This window comes from Triticum urartu, chromosome 7A, assembly GCF_056163025.1.
Source record: "Triticum urartu cultivar PI428250 chromosome 7A, HENAU_Tu73, whole genome shotgun sequence".
NCBI lineage: Eukaryota > Viridiplantae > Streptophyta > Magnoliopsida > Poales > Poaceae > Triticum > Triticum urartu.
The window spans coordinates 752,965,704-752,989,561 of record NC_141879.1 but is presented as its reverse complement, the minus strand read 5'-3'; the positions used below and the strand labels follow the sequence as shown (position 1 = coordinate 752,989,561).

Genomic DNA, 23,858 nt, shown 5'->3' with positions numbered 1-23,858 from the left:
CTTGCAGTAGCTCCTACAGAGGCATGTGTTTTGCTTCTGATAACAATGCTTTTGTTGTAGCGTGTATCAGATCAAAAAAAATGTTGGGTAATCTGTTATTCAGTTAGGAGGGTACTTTATAATGCCTTGCGACAAATATGTGAGACTGGCAGTAGCTCATTTATGAAATGGAGATCCTGACAAAATATGTGGCATACTCGCGATCATCGAAGCTACCGGCCGACGCTGGCAAGGTGGTTGAAGCTCTTGCTATGTGGTACGAATATCTGTATATGTATGTGTATGCGTTGCCTCCTCCTCCTCCTTTCCTCAGTTGATCCTACCAAAGGATATGCTACGAAGCACCGATACGGCAGAAATCTCTGTATCGCCGTTCAGTACGCCGCCGATACTCCGATACGCCAGATACGGCTTAAATACAGGTATCGCAGAAGTATCCCCTTTTTGATTTAAAAAGAAAAGAAAAAAATGGCGATACGGCTGCGAAACGCGCGGGACACGGCGAGGCGACAGAGCGCAGCGAGCGAGCCGGCGAGCCCAATAGCCCACGACGAGTCGGCGACTAAACCTAACCTCTCTCGCACCTTCTGTCGACCACACCACACCAGAAGGGTCCGACTGAGGACCGCCGCTGCCGCCGCCGCCAGTGACTCGCCGCCGCTGCTGCCTGGAGTGGCTCGCTGCCGCCACCCCAACTGTCTGGACTCTGCCTAGTCTTCTGCTCTTCTCCGCCGCTGCCTCTAGGTAAATATTTTCCCCGATCCCCGATGTTGTACCGATGTATGGTTGATCCATTGATGTATGCTTGGGGCTTGGCTGCTGCTGGCTTGACGTATCGTTGATCCGTTTATGTAGCTAGTAATAGTACTTTCATAGTCATAGGTGTACAGAATAATAGACTAATAGTTAGATTTGTTCCTCTTTGCTAATGTTGGTTGGATAAAACTGCTTGCTAAGGATGCTGCTTGTTCGATAAAATTGCTTGTTGATGTTGCTAGCTTGCTGCTTGTTGATGTTTGTGGGGTAAAATTACTTGTTGATGTTGCTGCTGCCTCCTATTGCCAGGAAAGAAGATACAAGTATACACCATGTCATCTGCGGGGAGTAGCATGGCAGCAAGCCAATCTTCAGTCGGTGGTACTACGAGCAACAGCATTGAGGTTGATGGTGCAGGGGAAGAGGTTGAGAATGGTGTTGTCAATCCGAAATACCCATTCTGGAAGCATGCTACAAAACTAGAAAGAGATCCATCAGGTCAAGGAGGCAACACACGTTTCCGTTGCCAGTTCTGTATGCATGATTTCCCAGGCAGCTATACAAGAATATATAAGAGCGCATCTTCTTAAGATACTAAATGCAGGCATAAACTCTTGTACCAAGATAACACCACCTCTCTTCGAGGAACTTCACAAGGAAGATAAGGCAACTGCTCTATTTATTTCACATGGTAAAACTAGGAACACACTTCCTCTACCACCCTTTGAGGAATCTGGTTTATTGGCATCATCAAGGAAAAGGAAGGCAACAGGAAAGCAATCTGGGATTTCAGAAAGTTTTCATGCAGAGGTTCGACAACAAGCTGATGCTCTCATTGCAAGAATGTTCATCACCGGAGGTATGCAACTTTGCATTACAATGTCAATTATTGTTGTCTTTTTTTAAGCATAGTTGTTTACTAGTTATTTTGTCTATAGGGGTTCCCTTCAATCTAGCAAGAAATCCTTACTATCGGGAGTCCTACAATTTTATGGCAAATAATGAAATGGGTGGCTATGTGCCTCCTGGATATAACGCATTGAGGACAACCTGTCTTGCAAAAGAGAAGAAACATGTTGGGAGGATGCTAGAGCCCCTCAAGTCCACGTGGCCGCTCAAAGGAGTGACTATTTTTGCGGGGCTGGTCTCTTAATCATGCGGTGCAAGTTCGTAGAGACAAAGCGCTTCTCACTACTCAGATTGAGGCTTTAGACGCTCGGGCTGATTCTTCTGGTCTATCTGATTCTGGTTGGTCCTTACGCTTCTCCCTCGAACATTCGTTGGTGAAATTGCACCGCCTCGCTGAGGCTTACTGGCTCCAACGCGGCTCGATCAATTGGTTGCTTAAAGGAGATTCTCCTTCTGCGTATTTTTTTGCTATTGCTAACGGTAGACGGCGTAAATGCATGATTGATAGCTTATTGATTGGTGGGGCCAGGGTGTCAGACTAGGATATCATCATGAACCACATTGTTCAATTCTTCTCCTCCCTTCTGTCTGCCAAACCGGATCAAGGCTTCAAGTTAGCCCCTGCCTTCTGGAACCATGGGGATAGGGTTTCCCTGGAGGAAAATCTCGATCTGTTGATCCCTTTCTCTGAAGAGGAGATTTTTACCTCCATCACCAGTTCTAACGCACATTCTGCTTCTGGTCCGGATGGTTTTTCGATCCCTTTCTTCAAAACTTTCTGGCCGCAGCTTAAGAACCTAATTTGTGCTGTCATTCAAGGATTCTGTTTGGGGACGGTGGATATTTCTAGGCTTAACTATGCAGTCAACTCCCTTATTCCTAAGATTAAGAGCTCGGAGCTTATCTCTCAGTTCCGGCCTATTACGCTTATCAATAATTTTGCCAAGTTCCCCGCCAAGTGCCTGGCTACTCGTCTCACTCCTGTGGCGCATCGTACTCTCTCGCTGACCCAATCTGCTTTTGTTATGGGGCATTTTATTCTTGATGGGATCTTTTGCCTCCACGAGATCGTTCATGACATCCACAAGTCTGGCAGTAAGGCAGTCATTCTTAAGTTAGACTTTGAAAAAGCTTACGATTCTGTGAGCTGGGGCTTTTTACGACAAGTATTGCTTGCTAAAGGCTTTGATGGTGGGGTTGTGCATCGTATCATGCAGTTGGTCATGGGTGGCCACACTGCTATTTTGGTTAACGGGAAAGTTAGCAACTTTTTAAAAACTCTAGAGGCCTTCGACAAGGGGACCCTGCCTCTCCTATCCTCTTTAACTTCGTTGCGGATGCCTTAGTTAATATTTTATCTAGGGCAGCGGAGTCCGGCCACATCACTCCTGTTAGCTCCCATCTCATTCCCCAGGGGATTACACATCTACAATATGCTGATGACACGATTATTATGGTGGAACTCAACGACCACTGCCTCGTCCACCTCAAGTTGCTTTTGCTCTCCTTCGAAGCCCTCTCCGGGCTTAAGATCAACTTCTCTAAAAGCAGGTCATTGTTACTGGTGTCTCGGACGTTGAGGCTTTGCGCGTTGCTCGCCTCTTGAACTGCTCTCTTGGTTCCTTCCCTCTCAAATACCTTGGGCTCCCCATCTCTACTGATAAACTCCTTGCTAAAGACTTTGCTCCCATGGTGGCCAAAGTGGGCAATCGCGTTATGCCCTGGAGGGGCAGGTACAATACCCAGGCCGGTAAAGTAGCTCTGATTAACACTTGTCTTTCCTCCCTTCCTATGTTCCTTATGGGATTTTATCTTCTTTCGATTGGTACGCACGCCGGGTTTGACAAACACAGAGGTGCTTTTTACTGGAACTCGGCGGACAATAAACGCAAGTACCGCTTGGTCAAGTGGGATCTGATCTGTAAACCCAAAGGCCTTAAGGGGCTGGGTATCATCAATACTCTTTTCATGAACAAATGCTTAATTATCAAATGGTGGTGGAAGATCATGACCACTACCTCGGACAGACCTCTCTGGTTTAACATTCTTAAAGCAAAGTACTTTCCTCACTCTAGCCCAATGTTCGCTCGGGCTTCCGGTGCATCCCAGTTTTGGAGAGAGATCTTGTTAAGCTTAGACCTACTTTCCAGGGTCTCGTCAAGTTTGTTGTTCACAATGCTAGGTCCACTAGATTCTGGCTCGACTGGTGGTGTGGTTCGACCACGTTGGCTATCGCTTTTCCTACTTTTTTTCTTACTGTCCTAATTATGAGATCTCAATCTTTGTGCTCTCTTCCAATAATTGGGATCTGCATCTCCGGCACACTCTTTCTCCTGAAGAGTTGGTGGACTGGCAGCGCCTTGTTGCCTTCTTCCCTGTGCTCTCGGAGGAGGAGGACTCGGTGGTGTGGCCTCATTCGTCTTCTGGCTGGTTTTCGGTGAAATCGCTTTATGGTAAACTTATTTCGGGTTCTGTCTCTTCCAAATTTAAGTGGATCTAGAGGGCGCGCATTCCTCCTAAGATCAAGATCTTTCTCTGGCAAGCTACTCGCGGGCGGCTCCCGACCGGTGATCAGATTCGCAAGCGTAATGGGCCTGGGTCTGATCGTTGCACTCTCTGTGGGATGAGAGAAGATAGTTCGCATATCTTCTTCTCCTGTGTTCTGGCTAAGTTATTCTGGTACTGCATCAGATCCTGGCTGCACATTTCTTGGAGGCCATCTTCCTTTTCTGAGCTTCGTCTTTTGGCCAACAATCTGGTCGGGGCCCAAAAAAGAATTTTCTGGGTTTGTATTGCTGCCATGTGCTGGTCCCTGTGGACGACCAGGAACAAATTTACTATCGAGCATGTTTTCCCTGTTAAACCTACTGATTGCTTATTTAAAACTTGTGTGTTCTTGCAGCAGTGGAGATTATTGATTAAGGAGACGGATCGAGACGTGCTTGATATGATGGTTTCCAAGATTCGGGATTCTGCTATCTCCTTATCCCCCCCCCCTGCGCGCCGGCAGCTAGGTGTTGATGGCCCTATGTTCGGCGTCTTTTGTCTTCCCGGCCTGCGCGCCGTGTACTAGCCTGGGAGCCATGTACGATACTTGCTCCTTTCTTGCGTGTTGGGTGCTACTCTCGTTATGTTCACGTCGTCTGTCTTATGGTTTAACTCTGCCCGGTGGCTTTATTTATAAAGTCGGGCCTCAGCCTAGCTTTTATCTAAAAAAAGCTATGGATTGTGTTCCTACAAATATTGCAAAAAATCTCAGAATATTGTTGTCAAAAGCATCAGTTCTGATGTACATTGGGCTCCTTGGCCTGTTTGAATAAGGATATGGATGTAAGATCACAGAAGAAAACGACACATTGAGAAATTTTGAGTAATCAGATGAACTCGTAAGTACCGCAGAGGTGTGTGAATCCCACCTTGATCTCTCGACCAAGCCACTCCCTCTAACTATCCGGCACTCGCAGTCGCCGAGCCAGTGAGCCTGGCCGTCCCTCGAGCAAGTCGCCCTTTGCCTGTCGAGCGCTCGAAGTCGCCCAGCCGACGAGCCTCGCTGTCCCTCCACCAAGGCGCTCCCTCTGCCTGTCCGGCGCTCGCCCCCAACCGCCGACCCGGCCTACAACCGCCCCTCCCCAACCCTCCATCAACCCATATTGCTTCCGCCCGCAGCTGCCGCGCCCGCCTCGCCCCTGTGGCCGCCATGGGAGCTGGTTTGGCGTGGTAAGAGGAAGGGAGGTTGGAGGCGCGGCTCTGTTGTCGAGGGAGAGACGAGTGAGGGATGTGGCGGCTGTCTGACCTCTGACGAGGGGGCTAGGGTTTGTGGGTGGAGGCAACGAGAGAAGAGGAAGAAACGATGTTAGCTGGGGGAGGTGTTTTTCATCCTTTTTTTTCTCCTTTAGAAACAGAACCTGCCCAACCCCTTGTGTCTAAGGATGGCAATGGGTCGGGTTTGGATCGGGTTGAACATTATCAAATCCATACCCATATCCATGAAGACAGTCTTTGCCCGCCCATGAAAAAATCCATGGGTGAAAAATTGTGTCCATGTCCAAACCCGACGGATATCCATATCCATTGGATATCCATTGGGTCCTCTCGAGACATATAAATAAGACATAACACATTATTAACATAAGCTCTTCCATTCTTCACCTCGGGGCAGGCTAGGCCTCACTTATGATAAACATCAACTTATGGTAAATCAACGTTCACTAACAACCTAAGATCATTTAGTATTTTTGTAATAGATGAGAATGACGAGTTATTTAACAAGGAGATAAAAAATAAGGAGTGTTGTAGTATGTTACGGAGGGGATTAAATGTCAACTAATAAAAGTTATGATGGGGATTGTGCAATTTCTTTTGCATGTTTTAGATTAAAAAAAGTATCAAATTATAGAGGGACATGTGACTATGAGGTAGGGATAGCAGATTTTTGCCCATTAAGTCATACCATCCTGACGGGTTTGGGTATACCCACGGGTACGAGATTATATCCATGCCCTACCCACGAGTAATCGGGTCGGGTTTGGGCACCGCCCATGGACACAAAAGCATATCCAAACCATATCCATTCGGGTCGGATATCCATGGATATCCATGTCCACGGGTAAAATTGCCATCCTTACTTATGTCTACGTGGACAGCGACAGAGGACGCCCCTTCCGCGACTGTTAATGGGTTTCATGGCTCATGGTCGTTGTGCATTGGAATATGTTCAGTTTTTCTTTTTAATACCCTTCTTGACTCTGAATAAGCAACGAAACCCTGAACTCAACATGGTCTCTGTTGTTATCTTCCTGTTTATGTTTGTGTAAAATCACTTGTTAAGTCCATGAGGTCAAGTTTGTTATGACTTATGAAAAGCAAAAAAAAAAATTCCAGGCTGAGCTTTCTCTTGAAGCTGCGAGTTTAGCACAAAGAAATGCCGCTCGCGGAATAAGTGACTCTTCAGCTGTAGCCATTCTTTGCACGTGCTGGTGCTGGCGGCTATGAAAAGAGATGCAACACCAAATACTCAGCATTCTGAGGGTGAAGGGCACGGACATCAGTATGCTTCATGGTTGGTATCATCATCTCACCAGGTTTATCCAGCGACGGTGACCCAGCTGCCTCCCCGCCCCTAACATCTTATTCCAGCGAGTACATACAGCCTCCTTCTCCCTTCCCCTTCGCCCATCCTTCACAGCAAAGGAGCGCACGTGGCATGGCGGCGAACTAGGCATGGTCAGTCATCATTTCCCCTTCCACCGGTGATTGTTGAATTCTTTAACTTTCTTACCCTGCCTTCCTTAGTCCTTACCCACCATTGACCAGATTCGTCCGACAGATGCTCCTGTACAGATACAGTATAATCTAAGCAGCTCCTGCCTGCCCCAAGGTTGAGTAATTAACTGGACCTAGCTACCACATCTCAAGGAAATTTACACTAGTACTCCCTCCGGTCCTTTTTATTCTGCATATTAGGTTTGTCCGAAGTCAATCCCATTCAACTTTGACCAAGTTTATATAAAAAATTATAAACATTCACATAACTACACCAATATCTTTAGATTCATCTTGTAATATATTTTCATATTATATTTATTAGATATTATAGATGTTAATAATTTTTAATATAAATTTGGACAAACTTAACAAAGTTTGGCTTTCGGCAAAACCAATGTGCAGAGTAAAAAGGACCGGAGGGGCGTAATTACTAATCAATCTCGATCTAAATGGCCTGCTGTGTTAGAGTGTGATTTCTATTCATGTACATTCAACAAGACCCATAGCTACCACCGCTTTAGCCCCATATCGGTATTTCACATGTTATCCAACCGCTTTACTATGCCCGGCAACGGCATGGCCGAGGGTGGTGGAGAGGGGGTATAGGGGGGAGCCATGTTAACCTTTTGCAACCATTCTTTGCACCAGTGGTTTATTTCCGTGTGCTGCTGCTGCTGCTGGCGGCAATGAAAAGGAGCTGAAACGCTAGAGCTTTTTCCATCAGTGACAGGCAGGCAGCATCAGTACTGCTTCATGGTGGTATCATTATCTCACCAAGTTCGGCAAGGTAGAAATTATATCATCTGCATTGGCATCCTTACATGTTACGTCCAAGCCCCACCTGCCACGGTTGGACTTGGTTGGACCCTCAATCATGCATGCTGATCGTTCACTCATTTTGCTTCGTATGTAGTCCGTATTGAAATCTCTAAATCTCTAAAAAAGCATATATTTAGGAACGGAGGGAGTAGAAGCCAGTAGCAGGTACCAAAAATTAATGCTATAGACAGAAGTGTGTGTGGTCATATCGGAGTTCAATTAATTTCTTACATGTTAAGTGATACATCTGTCGAACGTCCATATTCACTCATTTCCGTTGGGTCACACAGTCTCGTAGTATTGCATAGTACCTAGCTAGTTTTCTTTGATTTGTACAGCCTTGTTTTAATTCTGACAAGTGCATATATTTACCTCCCGCGCGTTGCTTGTGCAGAACAGCATGTGGATGGAGCAACTACCGATGTACCTAGCTATGGCACTCAACTTGTTATCGTCTCTGAATTTGCCTGAAGTCTCTGAATTTGTCTGAAGTTGGCTGAATTTGCCTGATCTCTTCTTCAAGTAGAGTGTTACCAGGTAGAATGTTCTTAACATCAACGGCTGCTACGACTGAATGAATCATGCCCACACCTGTCTTTGCATGCACACTTCCTCGTTATGTTTACAAAATTCTTCATTCAGATTACAATCATAAAATAGTCTGTAGTCTCCCTGCAGCTGCACTAATAAATAATTGTTCCCTTGATCACAAAACTAAGCCTACTATTGCCAACAATATAAGAGACTCACTGTCTATAACTACTTCGCCTTATATATGGCAACACAGATTTCAGCTTTTGGTTGGCTCCACTGCCGGGGCAAGGCCTTCACTGGGCATTCACCCATGCAATTTGGTGTTACCAAGCTGACCAACCGGACGAAAACCTATCATCAGGGCCAACTAGCTAGTCTCCCTCGAACCTGCACACATCAAGATTTATAGTAATGCACACAGTTGAGCTGGGTTTAAGCCCCATATCACGTTTACAATCGTCGTCAACTATATCCTAGTGTAGAACAGCCAAGTTTTATTGTCCAAATCACGCATGCCATGGGATGATTAATGAACAACCTAACCAATCATCACACAGTCAGTCAATACTTAATAGGTATTATCAGCATATCGTTAATAGGTATATCAATCAGCTTTGTTTCTTTCCAAGTAATCTAACACATTCACCAAGAGTTTAAATTGTTTCCGAATAGTATCATTAGAAGTACAAATGAGTTACCCATTTGACATTTGATTTTCCACTATTACTCAATTGATATTTGATTTGTTATCTTCCACTCTTTCAAGGATGGAGATAACTAACGATAACACACACAAAAAACGATACAGGCTGTAAGCTTTCTAATCTAGGAAATCAACAATGGAGTTGTGATGCCATTACTATAAAAAGAATTGGAGATAACTTACACATGTCTATCTAGCTATATAGAAAGGGGACATATCTAAACAACAAGGCTATAGTCATCTATCTAGCAAAGGTATTTGAGCATCCACGAACAAAACAAAGAAGATTAGGTTACTCCCACAATATGAGCACCAGGGATGAACAATCACCTAGGCGCATAGAAACTCTTGAAAGAATGGTAGTATAAGTAAATCTATTGCGGGCTTCAAAAAGTTTTCTAGATTGCAACGTCTTAAGTTGAACCATATAGACACTGTTGTTCACATATAGAATTATCCCATCGGTATCCTCAACATGTCCTAGTATAATTTTCAGCCTTGCCTCCTCTCCTTCAATCCGAGGAGGGATTCCAAGAATGTTATCTGTTTCAACGGTCTTTTGCAGCACCCATGTAGCAACACCATGGTGATTAACCTTCCTGTGCCACATTTGAATGTTTTGGTAACGGTAACACAACATGATGAGAGCAACAGTGCCATCCTCTGCCTCAATGAGCTGGTGGCTGTGGGATAGATCCATATCCGAAGGCCCCCCGAGCAAATCAAGGCTCTTCCTTTTCAAATCAAACCCAAGTATACCCTCCTTCACATACATAAATGACCAGTAAAGGACATTACCAACAAGGGTGCTAATATAAGCTCCAGAACGATCTGGACCTGGAACCTCTGTTGAGATGAGACCGCCCAATGTGTCGGTCTCGGAGGAATAAATAGAGGCGAGAGGTCGACTATCCTTAGCGTGCATAATCAGCAAGACCACGTTGAAGGGGGCGGAGTGGCAACCACCGTGCACGTGGCCCTTGTCGCGTGCAGCGCAGAGCACCTCCCCGTTGACGTAGCCCATCTTGAACTCGGGTGGAATTTGCACACGGTGCTGGCCGCCGGTGATGAGGTCGCACACGATAACCTCAGAGCGCGGCCGGTATAAGATGAGGACAAGGCCATGGTGGCACCAGAGCAGTCGGCCCCCCATGTCGAGGTGTGCAGGAAGGATGCGGTCAGGAGCGGGCAGGATGGGAGTGTACTTGAGCTTAGGCCCCTCCCAATGCTCCAGCTTGTACAGGTGCTAAGCCTTCCACGTAGGTAAAAAATCTGATGTGGCAAGTTATTTAAGATGAGAGAGATGAGGATGGTGACCCCAGGAAGAACCAATGCTAAGCGCGTGAACTTAGGCAAAACATTTAAAGGAAAGGAGCCCACCAATACATGAAGAGCTTTAGTTGCTAAATCATTAAATGAAGCAAGCTTAGCAACCATAAGCTAAGCACCTATGCATTGGGGAGTATAGTTGCTAAGTTATTTAATATGCTTAGCACCTCATCTAAGCACCCATGCATTGGCAGCAGCCTTAGCATCGTGATTGAAGAAGACCCCGAGGAGGGCGGCTCCCGGTGGTGTTCATAGAAGCGGCGGAGGAATGTGGGGTCTGTGACAAGGCCTCGCCAGCGCTTGCAGATGGCAGAGGCGCGCGGAAGGGAGGACGGCTGGGGCGGTAGACGGAGGAGGATCTCTCCGAGCATGTCGTCATCTTCCAGCGCTGCCACAACGTGGTGGCGGATTGTTAGAATAAATCCGAGGCCATACCGTCGATCCTTCGAGGACCAAGCAATCACACGAGCACGACACCGAGATTTGTTAACGAGGTTCACCATCATGGCTACATCCCCGGAGCTTGACTACGGGCGCTCCTCCCCGTGACACCGTCACAATACCGCACACCGGCCACCCGGGCGCCGGCACACGCCGCCGGCTCCCCCTTGCGCGCCTGTGCTATTATGTTGGCATAGGTTACATCGTGTGTCTACCCCCGCTATATAAGAGAGGCCTAGGATACAAGTGTCCTACTAGGACACAACTTCATATCCTATCTAAAGATAATACTACTCAGAGTCCAACTGTAACCTAACTCGTACACTATATTCGACACAACTCTAACAAACTCCACCTTGGCGAATATTCTCCACCATCTTGAATTCGTCAATGCGTCAAACTTCCATGTACATTGGATTTGAGCTTATCCCATGAGTACCGCTGCTACTCCAAAGATTCCATATGACTCCACCTGCAACTTGTAGTCCCTTCTTTTCTTGACCATAGTCAACACTCAAGCAAAATTAAGTTCCTCTTTACTCTAGTCTGTGCTCCCAACTTCCAGAGTATCCGTCCAACGCCATCACACACAGATCACTGACCTGCGTGAAAGTGAACAACTCACATATTGGGTGTCACACATAATAGTTACTTGAACTGAACACCATCGCTCCTTTCTTGACTGCCTGTCTGAAACTTGAAGAAATTTCACCATTGCTTGTAGTCATCCCGAGTCAAATTCGCAGTTGCCTCATCACATGTATGACCACCAGAGCCTTGGCCCGTCTCCATGCCTCGTGCATACCGCACGCCTCGCCGCTATTACCGCGTCGAGCCTCCGCTGTCCCTGGTCGAGTCTCAAGGGTCGCGAACCCACACCACTCAACCCTCACTGCAGAGTACCATCGGTCATCACCGACCGATGACGAGTTTCACGCTCCCATCAAACCACTGGGCTCCAGTCCGAACTGCGTGCCACTCGCTTTTCCCCCCTTGCTGAATAGGCTTCGATTCCCTGGATCCTTACATCGTAGCCCCTCAATCCAGCTCCACCTTCAACATGACTCCACGGTAGATGATCAGTCCACCCTGCGCCCCGTCGATTCCAAGCTCCGTGTGCACCGTCTTGAATCAACCCCGCGTCATAGTCTTGTCGAAGCCACACAAGCCGTCGGGCCTGCGCCACGTGTTTCCACGTCCAGAAGTCGGTCACCATCAGCATCAACGCTCTTATGTCGTCCTCGCTGATCCCACCACCGTCTTCTGTACCAACCGACTCACGTCGATCGTCAGACTGTCCAGTCCAACCCAGCCGAACTTGTTCGACTGCAACAACACACTCGAGGCTTCCAAATCGTCTTCGTGAATTTCCATCCATCACATGATACTTCCATCTCAGCTGTCATGACTTCCCACAACGCCTTCAAGCATCCCTGTTGTGCCAACAAATCTTTCACCCGTGTCTGCCATAACCCAAGGTTTTCAGTTCCGTGAACTTCTCCACTTCAAACCTAGTATCCGATGACACCATGGTTCTTCATACAGCTGACCTTGTGAAAAAATTAACCGAGCTTCACCGCGATGCCCCAAGTACACAAGCAAAACCTGATGAGGTACACCCCTGTATACTAATAGCAAAATCCAACCAATCTCGGTCTTCACGTGTAACCGCTCCAGGCACAACTCCAATACTAGCTATTGCTTTTGTCATGCCCTTGCACTATGATCCGTATCAATGGATGGCTTCTCCGCCGATTGGGTCTGCCATGTGCCGATTTTTTTCCAACAACAAATCATGTACGTGACTCCTCTAGCTCCGCACAACGCCAGCTTCCTGCTGGGGCCTCTGCACGCGGGGTATGCCAGCTGCCGCCGAGTCGCTTCCGGTCAGATTCGATCTGATCTGCTGACTGCCGCCTGCATGCAACAGTCGCCCGGTCGGCCTCGATCCGAAGGCCACAGTAGCCCGCATCGAATCGATTTGCCGTGTACCCGCGTGCCATGCGCCACCAGCCTGCGGCACGTTATCACGTCGAGGCCGCTTCCGATTGCTTTTCCGCCGCTGTCCGATTACGCCGATATCCAAACGCCGTCCATGACGAACGAAATCAACACACGGCTCGACACCTCTTGATCAACACTACGACCTTCAAACAACCTAGCTCATGATACCACTTGTTAGAATAAATCCGAGGCCATACCGTCGATCCTTCGAGAACCAAGCAATCACACGAGCACGACACCGAGATTTGTTAACGAGGTTCACCATCATGGCTACATCCCCGGAGCTTGACTACGGGCGCTCCTCCCCGTGACACCGTCACAATACCGCACGCCGGCACACGCCGCCGGCTCCCCCTTGCGCGCCTGTGCTATTATGTTGGCATAGGTTACATCGTGTGTCTACCCCCGCTATATAAGAGAGGCCTAGGATACAAGTGTCCTACTAGGACACAACTTCATATCCTATCTAAAGATAATACTACTCAGAGTCCAACTGTAACCTAACTCGTACACTATATTCGACACAAATCTAACACGGATCATGGCGGTGCCCTCCTCAATGGGGTGGATCTGGTCCTGGGAGGAAGGCGTCGGTCGATCTGGGGTTTGAGGGAATCAATCTGTACGCCCTTCTTTCCCTGTCGTTTTGATATATGAAAGATAGATTTTTTTTTCTGATTTCATTTTCGTCAGAGTTCCTCAGCAGCCTAAAATGATTATTTTTAATTACTGTCGAACTATAAACCCTACTATCATGTAGACTAGGAACAACCAACATATCCTAGTGTCTCGCCGTGCATACTTTTGCTCAATGGTGAAAGTAACACTGATCAAGCACAAAATTAGGACGAACTTTGGAGTGCTATTGTCACAAAACACTACTACACGATACTACTGTCATCTCCCCCACTCTGCTCTGCTCTTCTCCAGATTTCATTCCTAACAGCTGCTGCAACCAAATCCGAATGAATGAATCATGCCCAAACACCTGTCATGCATAAACCAGAAACGAGACTCACTCAGCTGTCAATTGTTTCCTCGATGTAAAAATAGCTTGTTGCCAGAAACAAGATTCACTTTCCATGTATCATGTATGGTAGTGTTCGTAGCTGCCAAATGGGTCAAGTGACTAGTATATCTATATAGGAATTTTCTGTCTGTCGCATTTTACGACAAACTATCTCTTTTTTTAGAATTTGCGACAAACTATCGACCAAACGCACAGGTCTTGATAGCCACAGCGCATCTGGGCTGGCCCATTTAACATATTCCTTCGTTCCAGTTTTAAGAACCTTCTAGATTCCTGTCCGGTTTTGGGAACCATCTAGAAGGAAGAGGCGGTGTGGCGGTAGCAGTGTGTCGTGACCATAATGGCATATATCTTGGAAGCTCGACGCTTGTCATTGATGGCATCGACGATCCTGCTACAATTGAGGCGATGGCATGCCGGGAAGCACTATGTCTAGCTGAGGACCTACAGAGGTGCTACAATTCATTGTAGCCTCTGATTCAAGACAGGTGATACGTGACATTAAACAGGGGACACAAGGCAGATATGGAGCGATTATAAATGAGACGTCAGCTCGAGCATTACCTTTCGATTGTAATTTCATTTTTGAGAGTCGCGCTAGTAACTATGAAGCAAATAGTTTAGCTAGATTTGCTATTTCTCTAGTCCTGGGCGTCATTTTTGGTTTGGTCAACCACATGATGAGAACTAACTCTATACCACACGTTGTGGTTATTGATGAATAAAGTCTGGCTTTTACCCCTAAAAAAAATCTAGAAGGTTCCTGAACCGAATTAAGTTTCTTTTATGGGTTTTCTCGGTTTATTTTGTTTTTCTTTTCCTCTTTTTTCATTTTTCTTTTTTTTTCATTTCTGTTTCTTTCTATTTTAAAAACTTGTCAATTTTCAAATATTAAAATGTGTATCTTTATCCAATTCTTTTGGAATTTGCATTTTTTGCTGTCATGTTTGGTAAAAAATGTTTGGAAATTTGAAAATTGTTCATTTTCACCCCACAATATATTCATATTTCTAAATTTTGTACAGAAATAACGAAAAATGTTCAAATTCTTAAAAACAAACATTCTTTCAAAACTTAGGAACTTCAAATTTTCTGCACCTTTTAAAAAATCAGATTCACAATTTTTATTGTTCAATAAATGCTCTCATTTTCATTTTTTTTACCATTTTCAAAACATGTTGGTGACTTCATAAAAAAGTGCACAATTCCAAAACATATATAGGATTCACAAATTGTTCGTGAATTTTTAAAAATGTTCGCATTATTTTTTGGGGGGAGTTTCCAAAATTTTCCAATTTAAAAAATCATTGTATTCAATAAATTATCTGAGAAAAATAATTGTTGACAGATTAAAAAATGTTCACATTTTCAATTGTTCTTAAGAATTTCATAAAATCTTTCCAGTTTCAAAGTTGTTCATAAATCATTTAAAAACAATGGATGCATTTCCAAAAATTTATTCACAAATATGAGGGTGTTCGTGTTTCAAAAAATATATTTTTTCAAAAAATGCGTCTGAAATTTATATAAATCAGATCTACCACTGTTGTTTTTTCTTAATAACAAACAGATCTGTATAGATCTTTGGGGGTGGGTCAGTATAAATCGCCCTGAAATTACATAACCAACTATTAAGATATGTTTTTTGTATTTATAACAAACTAGTAAGAAAACTATCATCACCACTTTAGACAGTATAAAATAAAACTGGACTACATAAATCTCGGTAATTCGATTGATGCCTTTTGATGAGACAAATAAGCAATGTGCTACAATAAAGTTAACCTGGTCATGTGTTGGATGTACGGATCGACCAAATAAGCAAGAACGTGAACATATCTTAGACATGTCCAAATATGAAAGTAATTAATTTCACTGTGGTCACATTGCTCTATCAGTGACTTAATATATGGGGCAATGCTTTGAAAATGTGGAAGAAACTGCAAGTGATCATTTTACTTCACACTAGACTACGCATATATTCTAAATCTACGAACGACTGCATCAGGGAAAAACAGAGCAAGCTGGTCATGACTGCAATTACTAACAAACACCAAAACTATCGTGTGGAGGAGTTACCAATGTTTGAAATTACTGAAGAATGCCAAAGCAATGAGGTCATTATCACAAGAGACTTTGTGCAATAAACGAAAAGTACCCGGGTGGTCGCAAGAGAGGGAATTTGTCTCATCCCGGCCAAGTCTATCGTATATTTCCTTTTCACAGCGTTGATTAGCTCGACAGCATGGAAGAATCAGTACGGAAACTAGTGGTGGTAAAAATGGATGAAAGGTGTCCAAGTGGTTGATTAAGGAGACGAACGAATACAAAATTTTATAACAAACAAAGGATGGAGCTAGGCTCAAGATGATTCAGTTTCCTTGTGTAAAGCACACATCAGCTAGTGACTGAATTGTCCAAATCACGCATGCTAGGTGGAGGTATTGCGAATAGGTACTGATGTTTGGACAATTCAATCACTTTCTCTACCAGTCTAATTGCAACAATATGATTCTCACTGACGTCAGACGCATATCGAAAACGAACAATTAATTAACATTTTCGTATACAGAGCAGGATGCAGGGAATCGGCATGAGGAAATTTACAAAACCCGCTGCTTACCTTCAGAGGAAATTTAAACATAGAAGCACTTGTCCCTGTTTATCTTCAGAGGAAATTAGCAGTTTACCTTCAGAGGAATCAGCACGAGGAAATTTATAAAGCAATACTACTCCCTGAACAGAGCAACCCGACATGCACAAATTAAACTGTACTCCCCTCCAATCCAAAATGCAAAATGCAAAATGCAGCACAAGCAGCTCCCCAGTCCCCACTCTACTCTTCTCTTCTCCTAAAAATATCAACACAGCGAGCTATCCTAACAGCAGCTACAGTCGACTGCATAAATCCAGTCCGCCCAAACACCCGACCGTACATGACTCAATCTGACCCTCATTGCTATTATGTTCACATATTCTTCCTTCAGGTTACAACACGCAGATATAAATCACAAATAGTCTCCTAGTCTCCATGCAGCTACAATATTAATTGTTTCCTCGATCACAAAAGCTTACTAGTTACTAGTGTCAATAGTAATAGTATAAGATACACGACACTCGTCTTTATCTGATAGTATATGACAACACAGATTTTAGCCTTTGGCTGGCCCTTTCATTGCCATGAAGGACCTGCGTTGCATCCACGTGCACGCACGCAATTTGGTGTTACCAAGCTGAGCACTAGGGTGAAGACCATCAACAGGGCCGCCTAGCTTGTCTTCCTCGCACCTGCACACATCAAGATTTAAACTGGATAAGATACTGTATATGACTATGCATGCATGCATGCATCCAGTTGAGTTGGGTTTAAGCCTTTATCATCAATCATATGATATATCACAGCCAATGAGTCAATAGGCAATACCAACACATTGTTAAATAGGTTTATCAATCAACTTAGTTTCTTTCCAAATAATCTACACATTCACCAAGGGATTAAAAGATTTCTGAGCAGTATCATTAAAAGTAAGAATGAGTTAACCATTCATCATTTGATTTTTCCACTGTTACTCATTTGATATTTGGTTTTATATCTCTCAAGGATGGAAATAGCCACATTAAATGTTAACACATGCAAAAAGAAGATGAACTGGTGATGACATTGCTCAAAAAGGAAGTAGTGATGACTTATGATTGTCTATCTAGATGTATTAAACGAGAACATATACTAAACAGTATGACTATGATTGTCTATCAAGCATTGATATTCGAGCATCCACGGGCGAAACATAAAAATATAAGGTAACTACTGCACAGTATATTACCTCGCGCATAGAAACTGTTGAAAGAAAGACATGAACTAATATTACGGGCTTCACAAAGTTTCCTTGATTGCATTGAGTTAAGTTGAACCATGTAGACACTGTCCTTCACACATAAAAATATTTCATCAGTATCCTCAACATATCCGCGTATAAATTTCAACCATACATTCTCTCCTTCAACAAGAGGAGGCAACCCAAGAATATAATATGTGTCAATGGTCTTCCACAGCTCTCAGGTGGCAATACAATGACAATTGATGTTCCTCTGCCACATTTGAATGTTATGGTAATGTTGAGACATCCTGGCGACACCAACTGTGCCATCCTCAGTCTGGATGATCTGATGGCTGTAGGAATGATTCCTATTGGGAGGCCCCTCGAGCACATCAAGGTTCTGCGGATCCAAATCAAACGCAAGTATACCCTCCTTCACATACTTAAATGACCAATAAACGAGATTACCAACTAGGGTACTAATATAACCGCCAAAACAATCTCGATAGTGAACCTCTGCTTCGATGAGATCGGCCCATCTGTCGGTCTCGGAAGAATAAACAGAGGCAAGGGATCGACCATCCGTAGTGAACACACAAGCAGCAAGACCACCTTTAAGAGGGTGAGTGGCAACCCCCGTGCACATGCCCCCAGTCACGGGCAGCGCAGAGCACTGCTCCATAGACGTAGACGCACTTGAACTCGGGTGGAATTGACACACAGTGCAGATTACCGGCAATGGGGTCACACACGAGGACCTCCGTGCGCAACCGGTGTAAGATGAGGACAAGGCCGTTGCGGCACCTGAGCAGCCAGCCCAACAAGTCGCCGATTGGCATTCTGAGCCGCCCATCAGGGATGTGGTCTGGAGCATGTAGGACCGAAGTGAATTTGATTTTATCGCCGTGACGGAAGAAGACGCCGGGGAGGGGCGGGTGCCGGTGTTGTGCATAGAAGCAGCGGAGGAATCTAGAGTCGGTGACGAGGCCTTGCCAGTGCTTGCAAACGGTGGAGATGCGCGGGAGGCATCTAGATGTTGGTTTTGAACGTGTAGCCGACGATAGTTGCGATCGAAACTGTAGACAGAGAAAACTACTTTTTGTGGTGCGTTGACTTGCATCTTTTCGTTTATTTTCTCTAGTATATGAAGGAGCGATACAGGCGTTCCCGCGTCTGTTTGACACGAGAAATAATAAAAATAACGTGATGGTTATGTTATTATCTCTCAACGCTTCAGGGAAAATAAGATATTATAGGCGTGTCAGTGTACCGTAGTTCACAAAGAAAAAGATACGGGAAACGGGTATTTCATTAATCTCATCGGAGAAACAAAATTACAAGGTCCCGTAAAGAAAACAAATGCGCTCCGTGGCCTACTAGCGCGGCCACCCTGACTGTGGCGATTGCGGTCTCCTAGTTCCCGGGGCGATTACTCCCGCGGGTTGCTCCGCGGGACACCTCCGATTAAGCTGTGTGGTCGTTTTTGTCGCCTTCGCTTCGCGTTCTCCATGCATGATGATGATGATGCGTGTGTGGGCAGCGGCAGAGCCCGTGTCCTCGTCGGTACACGCGCCGCAAGTAGCGTGGCCTTAGCGATGGCCGCGCCCGCCCTCGCCGTCGTGCCTCGTCGGTCTTGGCGGCGTTGGAGTAGTTGGAGTTGGGGTAGCATGGGTCACGCTCGGCTGACTTCTCGACGACCTGTTGCTTCATCGAGGTGTTCAAGGGGCTACGCCTTGTGGAAGTAATAGTTTGGAGAGACCGGCGTCACCGTAAAAACCGACACGCGCTCACATTGGCGTGGCCGGGGGTGGTTGGCGCCTCATCTCGGCTAGACGCCAAGTATTTGGCGGTCCACCAAGACAAAGACGCCGCCTCATGGGGCCGTGGAAAAGTGACGTTGTGGAGGCCGTGTTGCTTTGGTCTGGTGTTACATGAAAGGGAGACCTGTACGCCAGCGACGCCATGGACCTGTTCGCCATAATGGGTGCGCCCCTCGAAGGATGGCAAAGTCTTGGGCTGCATCATTGTGAGCTCTAGTTCCGCCACGTTGTCTTTCCCAAGAAACAAGACATCAGACCTGTGCACCATGATCGAAACGCGATGGACCTATGCGCCATAATGGGTGCGTCTCTCGAAGGAGGGCAAAGTCTTGGGCTACGTCGCCGCGGGCTCCGGTTCCGCCATGGCATCTCCTCCGGGAAGCAAGACACTAGACATGTGCATCACGATCGGAACACCGTGAACCTGTGCACCGGAGAGACCCGTTCGTTGTGACCTGTGCATCGTGACCTGTTCGGCAAGACTTGTGCCTTGTGACCTATTCGCCGGGGACATATAGAGCGCCATGGTAGAGCACTGGGGCTGGCGATTGGGCAGCGTCGGTGGCGAGCTCTGGCTGCTCCAAAGTCATCTCCAACCAAGAACATGGCACCTGAAAGTGAAAGGCTTGGCGTAGACAAACTCCGACGATGTCGATGCCGATGCCGCCGAGGTTCCTTGAGCGTAGATGGATGAACGCCGGCCTCCTCCTCTCCGTGTATGCCGGCGTGGATGCCCGCGTTCTTGGTCCGGCCGGCGAGAGTTCTTCGGAGAGCTTCTTGCGTCGCGCCGGACGCCTGGTGCTGAGTTTCTTCGTTGGTGGGTCGATCTGTTTCTGCCTACCTCGGGCCTCGCGAGACTAGCCTTGTGTCTCTATATTTCTAGGCAGAGAGAAGGGGCGCTGGCTGCGTAGGAGCCACGCCACGGCCGTTCGGCCGTTCCGATTTTCTCGTACGAGCTCGACCGATTCGGCTGCTCCCATCTTCTTGTTCAAGGGCTAGGCCGTTCTTATCTGCTCTTGGCGTCCTTATCTCCTCCACTGGCTTTCTTAGCGCCTACACCTGTTTTAGTAGTAAGAGAAAATGTGTGTACAAACATGCATGTTACCCAAGTATTACGGGTACTCGGAGAAGTATAATACGCGCTGGCCAGTGCGCCGGTACACGGGTATTCAGAACTGATGCGCGGACGTTCAGGTATATGTACGAGTCGACGAGACGTCAATGGGAACTGCTCCGGACCTCTACAACTGCAAGGTTAGCTAGCTACATGATCAAATACGTAGAGTGGTGTAGCTCATACTATGCATGTAATCATAGGTATATGCTAGTTGGTACGTGGGCAAACTCAACATGCATGCATACACCGGCTAGCACGTAAATACTTAGCAATTCACCCATACAAAGATGACCACCCATCAAATAACGTGTGCAACGTCAAAAAAAAAATGTGTGCACGTACAAAATTAGAAAAAAAAGGTGCACACCTCCCTTGATCAAACATGCATCCACGTAACCTGCATTAACACTCAAAAGAAGAAAACTCCAAATAGTTAATTTAGATTAGTCACATACTAAAAAAGAAATCATGGATCCATGACCTTTTTTATTACTATTGAAAGCATTTAACTTCTCTCGTGTGGTACAAATTCACATCGAACAAATGCCCCCTCGCCAAGTTGAGTTCGAGCGCGGAGTGATCAAACTTGACTTGGTGAAAATGTTCGACCGATGGGCGCAATTTACTTGCAGCCTTGGTGTTTTTTTAATTTAAAGATAACGCGGGTAGATCCTTCCGCTTTCTGAGACAGCTTGTTGGGCCATGTAGCTTCTATGGCGCCGATCAACGAAGCGATCTCAGCTTACCTCCATTCTGCAGCTCAATACCATGCCACATTTTGGAGAAATTTTATCGACCTAGTCGCGACCGCCTAGCTGTTGCGGTGTCAGCCGACTAGATCGAAGGGTTTCACAGATTCATGCTAGCCGCACTGGCGCATTACACTGCTCCCGTGATCTTCCAGTGATGATGTTGGTGAGGCGTCAGTAGATCTCCAAAATTCTAGAGCCTCTGCACAATTTTTGAGGGTCTTCACTGCAACTATCAATGAACTCTTGGGCTTTTGTGGAAACATAGAATAGGCAGCTTACAACCAGTGGACACGTCAAACTAACACATCGCTGTTAGTTTAAAAAAAACACATTTCTGTTACAAACAATTAGGTAGTTGTTGTCACCCTCGTGCGATGGAATTGACCCCTATGGTCATCGGTTCTAGCTCGACGCCAGTCTTTGTTGTCATTTTGGCCATTACCTGTAGCTGGTCAGATGGCTTTGTATCATATGATGTGGTTCAAGAAGGTGTGGACAACTCGCTCTAAGCTCGTACGAGAAAATTCGCAGTGCGTTGGGATCAATCCAAATAAACCCTGACATGCATTGCTCCAAAAAGTGGGCCCATGAACAAATGTATACCACCCGTATCTCCTGCCTAAAATACTTATCCTCTCACCCGTAAGCTAAACCTCCCACGGTCATGTGGCCATACCCCTTTGAGCAATAGTCACGATAGTCATTGTTGTGATTGCGGGTCAAATTTTCCTGAGTCTTAATAATCTTTAATTCTCCTTTGAATAATCCTTGCATACGTCCTTTGATGTCTGTTGCTATTGAGGGTAGAAATCTTCAATCTTCCACGGGAAACCAGGTTGGAAATGATTGCTGAGTGTAAGGGTTACTTCCACAAAGGGTAGAAAACAGGCCTCCACAATTTTTCTACACATTTTCTTGGACTCTTCCTGATTTCTCTTTGAGTTCGGTTGAATTTTCCTGACTTTTCGGCATTTAGTGGCAACTGTCTTTTGTGATTTCTCCAAATTTCTCGAGTTTTTTTGTCTCGCCTGCAATTTTTCACTAGCTCCAAGAGTACAACCACTGGACAGAACAAATTAGCAAATCTGTCTCCCTCGTGCGGTGTGGAATTGACCCCTGTGGTCGGTCATTGGTCCTTCCCTAACGCCGGTGTTTGTTATCGTTTTGGTCCTTTGCTACGGTAAGCAGATCGGACACCTTTGCATCATATGTACGTTGTGATTCCCGAAGGCGTGGACATCAGGCTCTGGCTAGTCGAGAGAAGATTCTTCGTACCACGTGTATCATTCCAATTAAACCTCACGTGCATTGCTCCAAAAAATGGGCCCGAGAATGCGTGGATACCACCCAGATGTGCGTGTAAATTCTGCTGTACTCAAGCAGGAGTAGAAAAGTCTAGTCTCGATAGTGAAACTCTGGGAATTGACACATGATAGGAAGGTGCCTGGTCCCATTGGGAGCACTGCGATGGACTAGCTCCCTTCTTTCTCCAGCTCACATGGTTTGCTGTGCCTGCACGTCTGGACACACAATAATATAAAACGTGTTTTCATTTCACCATGATTCTCAGTTACGCATGAAACAAATGAATATAATATCAGTCTAGTAATAAGATTCTGCTTATGTTTATCACAAATCAGATTTTAACACCCTGGCAGGCAAACTAACTACTGAACCAACTTGCTGAAACATCAAGACAAACAGCAGCAGCAGTCAAAACCGACTGTAACAGAGAAATGAAGCTGATATAATGAATAGTTACATGTTAGCTGGGGTTAGGCATCTCCAAAGCGGACCCTCAAACCTTTATTATATGTCTGGATCACTTTTGTCATCTAACGGAGATATGTATATGTCCGCTTAGTAGTCCACGCTATTCACAAAGTTTTGCACTTGACCAACACAAAGCCTCATCGTAGTCCTCCTCTCTCTCTCTCTCTCTCTCTCTCTCTCTCTCTCATGTCCGCGAACCACGTCCCACATGTCCGTGAACCACGTCCGGACATAAAAACGTACATATACCAGAGACATTTGTGGGTCCGTTTTGGAGATGCCCTTACAGCCTTACTAACTGGGTTTTTTAAATGTTATTCTAGGGATTTGCTCCATCTTCCGCCACTTTGGATGTCCGAGTGTTTGATAAGACCTAAATTGACTGGGCAGTGTTGGAATCATATGGATGTTCGCGCATGCCATGACGTGCAACAAATTGAGGGAAGTGATGTGCTCCATGTTGCGTGGTAAGGCACCCTAGTCACATTAAGAAATCGACAAAACAAAGAATTCCACCAAAGGAATAAGCAAACGTTCGAAAAACATCATCAGTGACGCACTCAACACACGCCACGAGTATCTGACATCCCCATCGATGACAGGAATCCATGCCATGCACCCTTTCTGACATACCTTCGCCTTCCCGCACCACACCAGCGAGAATATGGCAAGATTCTTCTTCGTCTTACCGGTTTTTTCCTGTTCACCCGCACGGCACAACTTTATGAGAGTGGATTTTTGCTCCAGGGTGTCGGCGCACCCGGTTATCCAGGACGTCTATTTCAAAT

The 23,858-nt window shown here is 45.7% G+C and overlaps 2 pseudogenes; both read right to left on the bottom strand.

Moving 5' to 3' along the window:
- Positions 1 to 9,312: 9,312 nt before the first annotated feature.
- On the bottom strand, positions 9,313 to 10,139 carry LOC147962850 (uncharacterized; annotated as a pseudogene).
- A 6,919-nt stretch (positions 10,140 to 17,058) lies between these two features.
- LOC147962849 (uncharacterized) lies at positions 17,059 to 19,572 on the bottom strand (annotated as a pseudogene).
- Between the last annotated feature and the right edge of the window lie 4,286 nt (positions 19,573 to 23,858).